Source organism: Gordionus sp. m RMFG-2023, chromosome 5, assembly GCF_954871325.1.
Source record: "Gordionus sp. m RMFG-2023 chromosome 5, tfGorSpeb1-WG-v2, whole genome shotgun sequence".
NCBI classification, from domain to species: Eukaryota; Metazoa; Nematomorpha; class Gordioida; order Chordodea; family Parachordodidae; genus Gordionus; species Gordionus sp. m RMFG-2023.
This window is the reverse complement of record NC_088779.1, coordinates 18,135,759-18,149,313: the sequence shown is the minus strand read 5'-3', so window position 1 is coordinate 18,149,313 and position 13,555 is coordinate 18,135,759.

The window sequence follows — 13,555 nt, the reverse complement described above, 5'->3', positions numbered from 1 at the left end:
TTTTGATATAATATATTGTATTTAATTTACTATTTAATTTATAAAATAAAAATAAATCGCTATTTAAAAAAATGCATGTATAATAAATAGTATTTTGAAAATATAATCTAATTGCACAATATTAATATAATTTATTTTATAATATAAATTTTTAACAAAAGAAGATAATTGTATTATATAATATTGTAAAAAAAAAATAATGAAAAATGTTGGATTAAAAACTTTCATGACTCAAGGTAAATATAATAAATGCAATAAATATTTAACAGTTTGCAAAGTAAAAAACCAGCATGATTGACGAAACCCTATACTCAAGAAAGATATTAAAAATTCACAAATTATCATGAAGAAAGAGAAGTATATCTACCTTTTCAGGTTGAAGATTACTTCTTCTTTCTTCAAGAATTCTCGTAGTGGAAAAATTCCGCTCACAGCTTGCACTTGAAGCAGGAATTGTCAATTTTGCTCAAATTGGAAATTCGCTTTGATGAGCCGCCCACCACTCTAACAAATTATCCACCTTAAATGTTTCATCTAATTTTTATTTATGTAATTATAATATTCATCATCGGGTATTGACATATTACCAGAATTACCATCGCCCCATTTGTCATAAAACGATTCAGTTTGTTTAACAACAGTTGTAATTTGACTGGTCGATGGTATTTCATTTACTTCCTGAAATTTAATATAATCTTTTATATAGTTTTCCGTCATCTTGCGATCTGTCCCTGACTATATACGTAATTGCTTGAATTTGGGACAGAGAAAAAGAGAAATAAAATGATACTTGTGTAAAACAAATTTTTCAATTAAAAAATGCTTTATATTAAGTAAAATCAATTTTATTTCTCCTTTTTCGCTTTGAAAGGTATTACAAACTTCAAGAAGTGATATTCCTTTATTTGATTGTTTTGGTAAAATATATTCTAAAAATTTAGATATGAATTATAAAAAAATATATTAATACTTTGAATAAATTTGCAGGAAATTAATAATTAGATCGATCTGTGGATGTTAGGTAGTGTTAACCATCACCCAATATTATATTAATCATAACTATAATATAATATAATCTTATAACCATTAACTCATAATGTAAAAATTTTTATAAAAAATATTAAGGCCCGGCCCCGGCCCGGGTTTAACAATCTTAGGCCCGGCCCGGATATATTTAAAAAAATTTTTTTAAGCCCGGCCCGGATATGTTTAAAAATTTTTTTTTTAGGCCCGGATATATTTAAAAAATTTAAAAAACGGCCCAGACCGGGCCGGGTTTAGGGCCGGGCCTGCAGGTCTCTGGTTTATGTATTGGTTGGCCGCCATTTATTGTTTATTTTTATTTTTTTCGCCAATAACTTTTTATTTTTTAATTTGGCTACAAAAATGATTGAAGTATTAACCTCTACTATCGAAGCACTAAAGAATGATACATCGTTAGTACTTCAATCGTTCGGCCAACTTCACACCTAAATTGCGAATTCATAATTTTTATAGCTTATAACTTTATATGACAGTTATCTAAATTAGTAACGGAATTCAAATATTAATTAAGCACTAAATATTGGGAAAAAATAATGTTTAATGCTTTTATAGTTTTTGTTTTGGCACGTCGCCCTTATTTGTTTATTCTTGTATTTTTTCGCAAACAACTTTTTATTATTAAATTCAGCTACAAAAGTGATTGAAGCACTAACCTCTACTAACGAAGCACTAAAGGATGATATATATATTTTATCGTTAGTGCTTTCAATTAACTTTTAAGCGTGAAGTTGGCACAAGTTTTTATTTTTACTTATAACTTTTTTTCCTATAACGGTTATTATACAGATTGAAGCGCTAACAAGCACTAATGAAGCACTAAAAAATGACATACACGGATCTTTTCCACCAATGCTTATTTTTTAAACGTAAAATTACACAATATATTCGCATGATTTTTCTTTATTTATTAAAAAAATAAGCAATATTAAATTTGCTTCTCTTATGTATATATTTTTTTAACGTAGTAGAAATAATGTTATCATTTTTAACGTTATAAAATTATATTAATGTTTCTAACGTAAACATATTAGAAAGATTTTATTAAGTTTATTTAAGAATATTAAGCTTCGTCATTGTATAAAATTATCATTTACATCTGCTGTTTGTTAGTTAAATTTCAAAAAAAGAGCTCTAAGGGTGCGGAAGAAGATAAAGATGTATTGTAACGAATACATATTTATTCCGCTTAGTATTTTCAAATGTTGGATCATGAAGATATAGGTTTACTCAATTTCCTTTTGTAGGCTTCAACTGAAAAATTGATCGTGATATATAGACCTGTGCGCCAAGCCGCTAGCACCGTGACACTTATTTATAAAACTATATTATAATTTTCCGATTGTCAGATCACATGTCATTGCTACATCTTGACATATCTATATTATGTTATCACCTCCTCGGTATAAAGAAAATATGACATTTATTCGCCAGCTTTAACACAATCTTCAGCTGAAATTTTTGACTTACCTTAATTTCAGGTTATAAGATCTATACTTATTCAACATATATGCATCACATAATGACAAAATTTTATATAAAGAACTGAAAAACATCTTAAAAGAACTGCTCCATCTATATAGTACCATATTAACAAGTGATTTTAATGTCTCAATACAGTAGGCAAGCCCAAAAATTATCCCGCCTCGGAAATGCCACATTATTACAATAGACAAATACCAATGGCAATGAAGTAATCGAACTTTGAGAATATTTCAATAATAGGCTATCAAACTCCTTTGCACTACTTCATGTTCTAGGCATATGGGTTATTTTATTATAATATCATATATGTTGATATAATTGTATCGATAAATTATTATTATGTTTATGATATCGAAAAATTATCATTGTTTATTATTGATTTTTATAAAATAATTAAATGTAAAAAATAAATTTGGACAATTGTTTTTTTTATACAAGAAAATAAAATATAAAAATTGATTTAAAATTGTTGTAAATTTATAAAGAAAAAATTTGACGTATGACTTATTGAATAATTGAATTAATAATAGTAATATTGGTGCCGATCTAACCACGAAAGGGACACTTAGGGAAAAATTTGACGCAATATAAATATAAAAGTCTACTATCATGGATCATTAGAAAATAAAAAGGAAATTGGAAATCAAAGGTATAATTTATTTTCCGTCGAAATTTAATGCATCGTTTGATAGTGGTTTTATTAGTAATTGCATTAGCTTACTTTTTATCATTTAAAATAAAAATTTTTTAATAAAATTACTGATTAGTTTATTATAAATTACTAGTTAATAACCCGTCAAGAATGACGGGGATGAGGGGTAATTAGTTTGCGCATATGGTACTAAATATATTTAATTAATATATTTTATAAAAATATTAAAATTTAGACGAAAAAGAGGTAAATTTGTGAATCTCTGATTCATCTCTCATCGAATTAGGGAGAAAAGTATGATGACCCATCTTTCTTGAAGGGCAACATAAAAAATATATAACTAAGAGTACCAGAGCTCCCGTTAGTCAGCATTGCTGAGTTGGTCGAAAATGAAGGGGAATAAAAACATTCTCCTTACTCTTATGATAGTTGTTACCTGTTATTTGAAAATAATATCCAATATTTTATTCTTTATAACCCCCTCCCACCTTCAGGTCAAGTCCAATCTAAAATGCTATGTTTTGAGTCAAAATATATTTAAAGCTTTTACTTGATACCCATATCAATATTATTTGTTAAAATATTACTGATCATCTATGCCTATTATTTAATATTGAAAAAATTCCCAAGCAAGGTCCTAGGCCATAAGAATTTTGAAAAAATTTTCCCAACCCCAACCTAAGATCATAATAATTTTGGTAGTTGAGAACTGGAATAAAATATTTAAAAAAATCATAGTGAATTTAAAAATACAATCAAAATCAGATTTTCTGCCTTGGTTTATTTGTTTTAGGTCAATGTCTGATCCATAGTTAATAATAAAAAAATTCCCAAGCGTCCAAGCTGATAATAATTTGAAAAATTTTTCCCAAGCGTAGCCCAATATAATTTATAAAAATAATTTCCAAGCCCAGCTCGACACATTATAATTTTAAAAAATTTTTCTTAAACCTGGCCATCCGATAATAATTTTGAAAATTTTTTCAGCTTCCAATAAAATATATTATAAAAATATTTTCCAAACCCAGCCCGACCCATTATAATTTAAAAAAAAATTTCTCAAACCTGGCCAACCGATAATAATTTTGAAATTGTTTTCCCAAGGCTGGAGCTTCCAATAAAAAAGATATATATTTAAATTTCTTTATCATATTATAGTTTTATATATAAGAATTGTATTACAAAATTAAAAATAAAAGGAGGGGGGGTGACTTGAAAACGTTTATCTAATGAACGTTAAGTCAGTGGTTCAAATCTCGTTGATGTATAAAAAAATTAAAAAAAAAATTTAACATTAGAGGTATATAGTCTTAATTTATTTAACATTAAGATGATAGGAAAGTTGATACCAAAAATAAAAATTAATATTAAAGTTAAACGAAAACGTTCATTTCTTGATTATGGCGATTATATATATATTAGATAGATATAAAAATCAATTTGGAATTTAAAGAATCTTTAGATAAAAATAAAATTTTAAGATGCTCAATAGAAAAAGTATAAAAGTGTATAGCTATTTTTATATTAGAAATGTTTCTCAATTAGGTATTTACTTTGGAATAGCGATAATTTTAATATTTTGGGTTATAGGTTGGTATTGGATAAAAAAGAAAAAAAAATATTTAGAGTAGAAATGACAGAAATGAAAATAATAGAATTGGAGGAGAAAAATGGAAAAAAAGGGAATAGAACAAAATTATGGAAATAGAAGAGAGTGAAATGGATATAGAGTCGAAAATAGAAGGAATCAGTCGAATAGGACGGGACAAAATGGATCATGTTGTGGAAAGTATGGTGTCATATAAGTAGGGAATGTAATGAAAGAATAAACCAAAGAATGTTACTGAGAGTATGTAAAAGATGTGGAAATAAAGCGTGATTTATTAACTCCCCTTATCACATACCTCTGAGTTAAGATATCACTATGATAGATTAACTCCCCCTTTGATAAATAGTGTTAAGGAGGGAGTTGATTAATAACAAAGATCTTAATTACAATGTAAATTGATAGGGAGAATAATATGATCATGCAGTTTTCTTTATATTACTGAAATTCTGTAAATCTAATTTTGATATTAAATTTGATTTTCGAATTTAAATTTTGAATCGAATTTTTTTTATTTTTCTAATTTGTACAAACTTGCATCCGAATTCAAAATTTAAATTACAAAAGTAACATATTTATTTATTAATATAATATAAAAATAATAAAATAGTGAATCTCGATGTCAATGATATTTATAATTACCTTAAATGTAAACCCACCAAACCTATCGGCGATCATGGGTTAAAAAGAAACCTTAGAGTCAATGTGTCAAGTTTTTTTTAGTGAATGACAAATTATACCATCACCTATATAATTCTGAAGTATTCTTTAGCCAACAAAAACTTTTAATCTCATTCCATGGGGGATGTGAGACAAATCCAGGTCACTTTGGAATCAACAAGACATATGATAAACTAGTTGAAAGATATATTTACACTATTTATAACATAATTTTATAAACTGGTTTAAGTATTATTTCTAAATTTTTATGAATATTACTGATAAATTCCACAATTTATAAGCAAGGATACCGTACTCAATATAAAAATCTTTTTCAATTGATAGAATATTTTTTAAATATTGCTCAGATTTAATTGAAGTATTGTTTCTAAATTTTTATGATATGATAAATCCAATTTATAAGCAAGGATACAGTACTTAATATAAAAAAAATAAAATAATTACAGAAAATTTTTATTAAAGGAATACGTGAAAAAATCTTACAGATTTAGGAATAAACTATACTATCATTTTATTTTATAATCAAATTTTCACAATTTTTTTTTACAAATTTTAATTATAAAACGGAATGCTTCTAGAAGAGGTTAAGCGCACATAGTATCAAAGTTGTACAAAAGATCTTCTTTGAAGATTTTTGAGCGAGATCTAGCTCAAAAATTTGAGCACGATCTTTGAAGATCATAAAATTTGAAGATCTTTTATTTTTTAAAAATTTTGTGTAACGATCTTCAAAGATCTTCATGATATTTATTTTTTTACCCCTTTATTAAAAGCCCAGATGTTTTTCAATTTTCATCAAGGCAAAAGGAGAGGTATAAAACATTAAAGAAATATTATATTAATAAAATTGAAAAACATCTGGGCTTTTAATAAAGGGGCAAAAAAATAAATATCATGAAGATCTTTGAAGATCGTTACACAAAATTTTTAAAAAATAAAAGATCTTCAAATTTTACGATCTTCAAAGATCATCTTTTTATTTTGAGCAATTGTACAACTCTGCATAGTATACTAAACAATAGCTCAACCTAGCCGCTTTATGAAAAAAATTAGCCATTCTAATGGTTTTAAATTTTACCATAACAATCCATCTCATTTTGATATAACATTTCCCAAAGATACTACAGTTAAGTTATCTAAATTTCCAAGATTGGATAAATTACTTTTGGCTAAATTATAAAGTTAGTTTTTAAAAAATCCTCATATTTTAAAATTAGGAAAAAGTTGATTTTATTTTTTTTAGATATTTCTTTTAATTTTTTTTATTAAATTGCTTTCTTTAGATTCTTCGTTCAATCTTAAATTTGATACAAATTTTAGTAATGCTAACAAAATCTTGGTTTATACTTAAAGGCGTGCTATTGTCTATTTCGACTATTAAAACTAGTTTTTGTTTATTGACTGGAAAAACTTATTGATGGATTAGTATGTACTAATCTGGCATCTCATATCGTATGAGCTCACTCATTGCTTCTATAATGTTTGTTTTCGCATGTTGATAAACTTATTTTATTTTGTTAGTAATGCGCCTTTCTTTAAACTATCTACCAACGAATTGAAGCATCAATTTAATAAGTTTTAAATAATTGTTGATATATATGGACTACAATCCATAGACTTCTTAGGAGGGATATAAGGATCATTATTGCTAAACAAGCTTTCGAGATAGACAGGGATATGAAGGAGAATAGAACATGACGCCTATAAGAAGCTCAATTACGTCTGCAAAGCTAAAATGTTCAAGACACTCCCATCGATAAAGTTGGAAAATAATTAATTGATTACTGACCCAGAAGAACAGATAGCGTTATGGTTGGATCACTATATGGTATCTTTGATTCAAGGAGGCCAACCTTAATTCCATTCACTAGCCAAAGTATAGAACAATCTGACGCGACATTGGCTGAAATTGTTGCAGTATGAATTTAAAAATAATAAATATCCGGGTACGGATAACATTATTGAAGAGCATCTAATAGCAGCCCCTTCAGTGATTGCTCGTTTCTTACTAACATTGTTTAACAAGATATGGCTCACTGGGATGATGCCAGCGGATTGGAACATGACTACTTTCTGCAACATCCCGGAAATCCCTAAATTCAAGGATTATAGAGTTATTGCTCTTACGTCCATTGCATCAAAGGTTTTTATGGTCCTTTTAAAAAACCGAATTCTCTCCTCTACACCAAGCCTTTTATCTAAATACATTTGTGTTTACCGTCCAAAAAGAAATATAAACGAACCGATATTAGCTTATAATGCAGAAATGTGAGAAATATAAGTTACTTTTTTACTTTATTTTTATCGATTTTAAACGTGCTTTTGATAATGTTAAACATGACTCGCCGTGGAAGATTTTAGCTGAATGCGGCATTGACATAAATATCATAAGGATTCTTAAGACACACTATGGCAGTCTTTTTACCTCTTTCAAAATCAACAATAAATATTCTCCATCCTTCAGGACAAAGAAAGGGGTAAAGCAAGGGTGTGTTGTTTCCCCGTTTAATATAGTCATGAACAAAATCATAATAGATACGCTGGGAACTGTGAATCTTTTAGAATTAAGGTCCAATCAGTCAGGTTTTTTGGAAAATAGGGTGAATGTTATGCGGATGACATAATGTTGATCACAAAAAGTTTGGAAGAAACCCAAATTTGATTTTTATACTAAATTCCTTTAGTATCAAGGTTGGTCTGAATATAAACTTTGATAAAACAGTGATAATCCCCTCGTCCAATGCACCCCCTTTAAATAATTTGGTAGAAGGGGGCAAGTTTGTCAAGGTGTATCCTATAGATATCTGGTGCAACTATTGACCATAAAGGCAGAAGAGGAACTAAAAATCCGTATATAAAATGCTAGGGCAGCTTTTTACAAATTTTTTAAACTGTGAAAAGCTAGGGAGATATCTGTTTTTACAAGACTCCGTATTTTCAATTAAACCATCATTCCGATTCTCCTTTATGGCTGTAATATATGGGAGATTACCAAAGACCAGAAAATTGCAGACGTTCATAAATAAATGTCAAAGAATAATAAATGGCATTTTTACCCTAATATATGAAAACCTTTGGAGGAGGTCTAACCATACTCAAGTACACGTGACTTTAAAAAAGAAGCGCCTTACTTTCCATGCTTATATTTTGAGAAAGCATAGTAACAATCAGTGGCGTAGCTACGGGGGTGGTTTTCGGGTTTGGACCCCTCCCAGAGCAAAAATTTATTTTTAGATTATACGTTCAAAAGACTTCTAAGTGGTGACTTTATATCAAATAAATACCAATAATATTTATATTTTTCTGGTTTTGATGTTTGTGGAAGGATATTATATTACTATTGAAATTATTCTGGATAGTATTATTATAAAGTCATTGAGAATAATCTACTAAATTATAAAACAAATTAAAGGGGGTCTGGGGGGCGAAGCCCCTCAGGCTTTTATGTGTATGGGCCCCCTCTAAGGAAAATTCCTAGCTACGCCACTGGTAACAATGGTCTCGTTATTGATGCCATTAATTGTTTATACTCCTTTAATGAAAAATATAATGCAAGTATAAGACATTATGGTTCTATAGAGCTTTGAAGGACATAATGGATTTAAATTTAAAAATGAAACAGTTTCTGAAGCTGAATAAAAACAAAGTCAATAAGGAAATTACTAAAATTAAATCGAATTACCTAAATCTCCCATAATCTTTTCCTGGATTCCGGTTATTTAATCTTTTTATTTTTCACTTATTCCATGACTTTTGTCTTTCACTTTTTATTTGAATTACATCTTCACTGACACTAGCTTTTCTTTTTTCATTTTAACTTATTATTGATTCTATGTACTTTAAAATTCCGTCACATGCTTTTAATGTAATTAAATACTGCATTACACTTTGTGGGTCATTCCATGTCAAATCGATCAAAAAAGGCACATTTTCGGCCGACCCCTTTTAAAAATATTAAAAATTTCTGGAATTATTTAGATACTCATATAAATGAGAAAGCCGTTTATTTTAGCGCGCTAGCACACCTGGTACCCGAGATATAGGGGTTCAAAAGTGCAAAAAAGAGCCACTTTGGAATCTGTAAAATTTAGAAAATGCTTATATCTCAAATACTATTTATAGTAAAAAAATGTATAATATATCATATTGTAGGTAAAAAAATATCTCTAAAGGGCTATTAAAAAAATGATAAAAATTGGCGCCAATTTAAGTCTTTAACTTCCGGTTACGTATCTTGCTTCACCTGTATTTTTTAAGCAAAAAAGGTTGTTTTAATAATTTTTTTTTGCTTTTTATTTAGACACCTTTTATAAATTTATATACGATGTCAAAATCTTGGCGACTAAACAAACTTTTCCTATATTTTTACCAAAAATCTAAAAAAAAATTGATGGCGCTAATGGTTGAAAAATATTATTCTTAAGGAAAATGAAAATATTAATTTTACAGTTCTGCCCCCCCCCCATCCTTAAAATGTTTTACATTTTTTAGATCTCTACTTTGCTACTATAGAGAATGACTTATTAGCTCGATAATGTATAGTAGTAAAAACGAATATTATATTAGGCATATTAACGATTATATTTTACAAAATAAATTATTTAAAACGATCTCTCTTTCTGCGTAATATTTTTAACTTGTCCGTTCAGATTAATTTTAAATAATTCAACCCGTCTGCAGCTTATTATATAACGTCTGTCTACCAATAACATTCTGGATTTGGAGAGTGCAAAAACATATATTCTAGGTGCAGATCAATTAAAATTTTATTCTATATCACAGATGGACGTATCAAATATTAAAATGTTGCAACACATTTAATCTACAGAGACATTCTTATTATCGCGAGAATCTAAGAAAGATTCTACCCTGGATGACCCAAAAAATTTACCATTCAATTTAGATATGTTAATATGCTCTTCATGCCGACAAAAATTAGCAAACATTCCTTATACTTCAAATGACAATGTAGATATTGATTCTCCCCCTCATATAATTAATCAAGAGGCTATTGATAACATTAATATATCCCTACAATCAAATGGGGAATCTCTCATTAAAATTATGGGAAAAGAAATATTCGAAGAAAAAATTATCTAGAGTAAAAAAATTTTAACGACTAAAATTATACCATTATCTTCATCAAATGATAAAAAATTTGATGAAATTCTAGATACCTTAAAAATTAAAAAAATTATATGAAAGATATTTATTATTGGAAATTTGTTACATTATTAAGTGTCTAATGGGCATTTGCCCACTCTGCTCCTCAGTTTAATTAGTATATTTAATAGTATAAAAAGTGAAAATACCCGGTTATTGATAAGTTAGTAGCAAAATTTTAACCATAATCCGTAATTTCATAAAGCGCCATCTATTTTTTATCAATTTTTAGAGACGATTGCGTCGCCAAGTTTTGATATCGTATATATATTTAACAAAGGTGTCTAAATAAAAAGCTATAAACAAATTTCGAAAACAAACTCCCTTTTTTGCTTAAAAACATAGGTAAAGCAAAATATGTAAACAAAAAGTTAACGGCTCAAATTGGCGTCAATTTTTATTGTTTTTTGATAGCTCTTTAGAGAATTCTATTACCTACAATTTGATATATTATATAATATTTTACTATAAATAGTTTTTGAGATATAAACATTTTACAGATCCAAAGTAGCTCTTTTTTGCATCTTTGAGCCCCTATATCTCGGGAAACAGGTGTGCTAGAGAGCTAAAATAAACGGCTTTCTCATTTTCTTAACTATCTAAATAATTCCAGAAATTTTTAACAATTTTAAAAGGGGTCGGCCGAATCTTGATCGATTTGAAATGGAATGGCTCTTGTATGTGTAAAGCTATATTTGGGGCATCGTGTACTAGTTTGCGATTACTGTTTCTTATTATGTAGGCTCATTGGCGTAAGCAGCCGGGGGGGGGGCATGTAGATGCAGGATATTCAGAAATATTTTTGTTTGTGTTGTGCAGATTTAATTTAAAACATTTCCATATTTTTTAATTCGTTTGTAAATAAAAATTTTAACTTGTAAAAATTAATAAGAATATATAAATATGTTATTTTAACAACTTTTTACAAGTCAAATAATTTTATTTTCAAATAAATTAATAAATTTGGAAATGTTTTGAATTAAATTTACACAGTACCATATTAATTTATATTTGTTAATATTTATTCCTATCTCATATTAAATATATATATTACATTTATCACTAAGTTTATCAATTAATCTCGATTTCAAGTTTTCCAGTGTAATATTATCTTATTATTTTCAAATTTTTAATGGCGTAATATTTATCTACCATTTTTAAATTTCTAGTCAAATAATAATTAATCTGAAATTGTCCAACAGGGTGAAAGAAATTGCAACCTTGTTCTACGAGATAGAGTCTCCGCCATCAAACAGTAACAGCTTTTATGGAGTTAGAAGAGCCGATTATTTGCTATTACTGGCATAACACAATGGCCTGAAAAATTTTTTTCCTTAGAAGCAAGAAAATTATTGGATTCAATGCTTATTCCAAATTTTTTTTCTCATTAGAATGTACAACTATTTTATGTATTACTTTTCAAAAACATGATGACTTGATTAAGATGAGAATAGCGGAGAGCATTTTATTAGAATTCAAGGAAATTAGGGCTAATGTTTATGAAGTATTTCATATTTTATATGATATTGTTAAATCAAAAGCAGAGCTATACGTGCTTAATATTTGTCTCACTCGACTTGCAGCAAGGCAAGCTCATACTTAAAACATTAATATAGGATCAGTAGAAGAGTATATCTTAGATATAAATACATTTATAAACCAAATAAATGAATGGTTTTTAATTCATTATGCAGCACTTACCAATCTGCAAATATTATTTCCATAAAAGCCTTCCCAACCTTTTTCAGATGGTGATAGGAAAAAAAATATTTATTGGATTTTTATCATGAAGATGTTAAAGTATCTTATGATGCCTTATTAGCTGAATAACTATGTTTATAAGATTAACTATGGTTGATAGAGTCCCAAAAAATGCTATGGATGCTCTGCATTATTACAAACACATTTTAGATTATATTCCCAATGTATTAAAAGGGTTTATATATATTAGCTACTCTTCCCAATAGTAAACTAATGAGAGAACATTCTCCTTTTTAAGAAGAATAACAGAGCCCTGCAGAGTTTGCAGGGCACGCCCCGGATTTTTTTAAAGATTTTTACGGCTAAGCTCAATTTTCAGGCCCGGCCCGGCCTTTTTTAAAATAAAATTTTCAGGCCCGACCCGGATTTTTTAAAAATAAATTATATTTATTTTTGATTTTTATAGCTAATAATAACGATTTCAAATATAGGCTGTTTTGAAATATACAGTCCGGCCCGGATATTTTTTAAAAAAATTCAGGCTCAGCTCGGGTGTTTTTTTAAAAAAATTCGGGCCCGGCCATACGGTCCGACCCGGGAGCCGGGCCTGCATGTCTCTGAAAAACATACCAAGAAGTACAACTTTTGAAAGTAGATTGAAAGGTTTGGATCTTTTGAATATTCATAGGCATTTAACAACAAGCAAGGATGAGATAATTGAAAAATTAGCTCAATCCCAACGAAGATTGTATTTTACATTGTAAATATAATAACATACAAAATACAATTATTCCCTAAGCTTTTTGTGTATCAATATTTCTAACATTTAAATTTTTTATACTTTATAAATTTTAAAGCTCAAAAAATTCAAATTTCTATTTTGGGTCATTTAAGTGATTCTTAACATATAATTTTTTTATAATTTACATTAATTTAAAATTGTATATTAGGAATGGTTATTAGTCCTAATAAATTTATGCTTGATATTTTTAAAAAACAATATTTCTTAAAAAATTTTTAATATCCCCCCCCCCCCTTCCTGATTAAATTCCTGCGTACGCGCCTGTGTGGGCTAGAATTAAATTCGGCATTTTTAATGTTATATATATTTTGGGTAAGTTTGTCTTTTCCAAAGATATGAGTTTGTAATGTTTCTTGGGCAGAAGATATCTTCTATTGTTTCGGAGGCAATTATTGTTTAAAAGGTTTGAAGTCACCTATTTTTC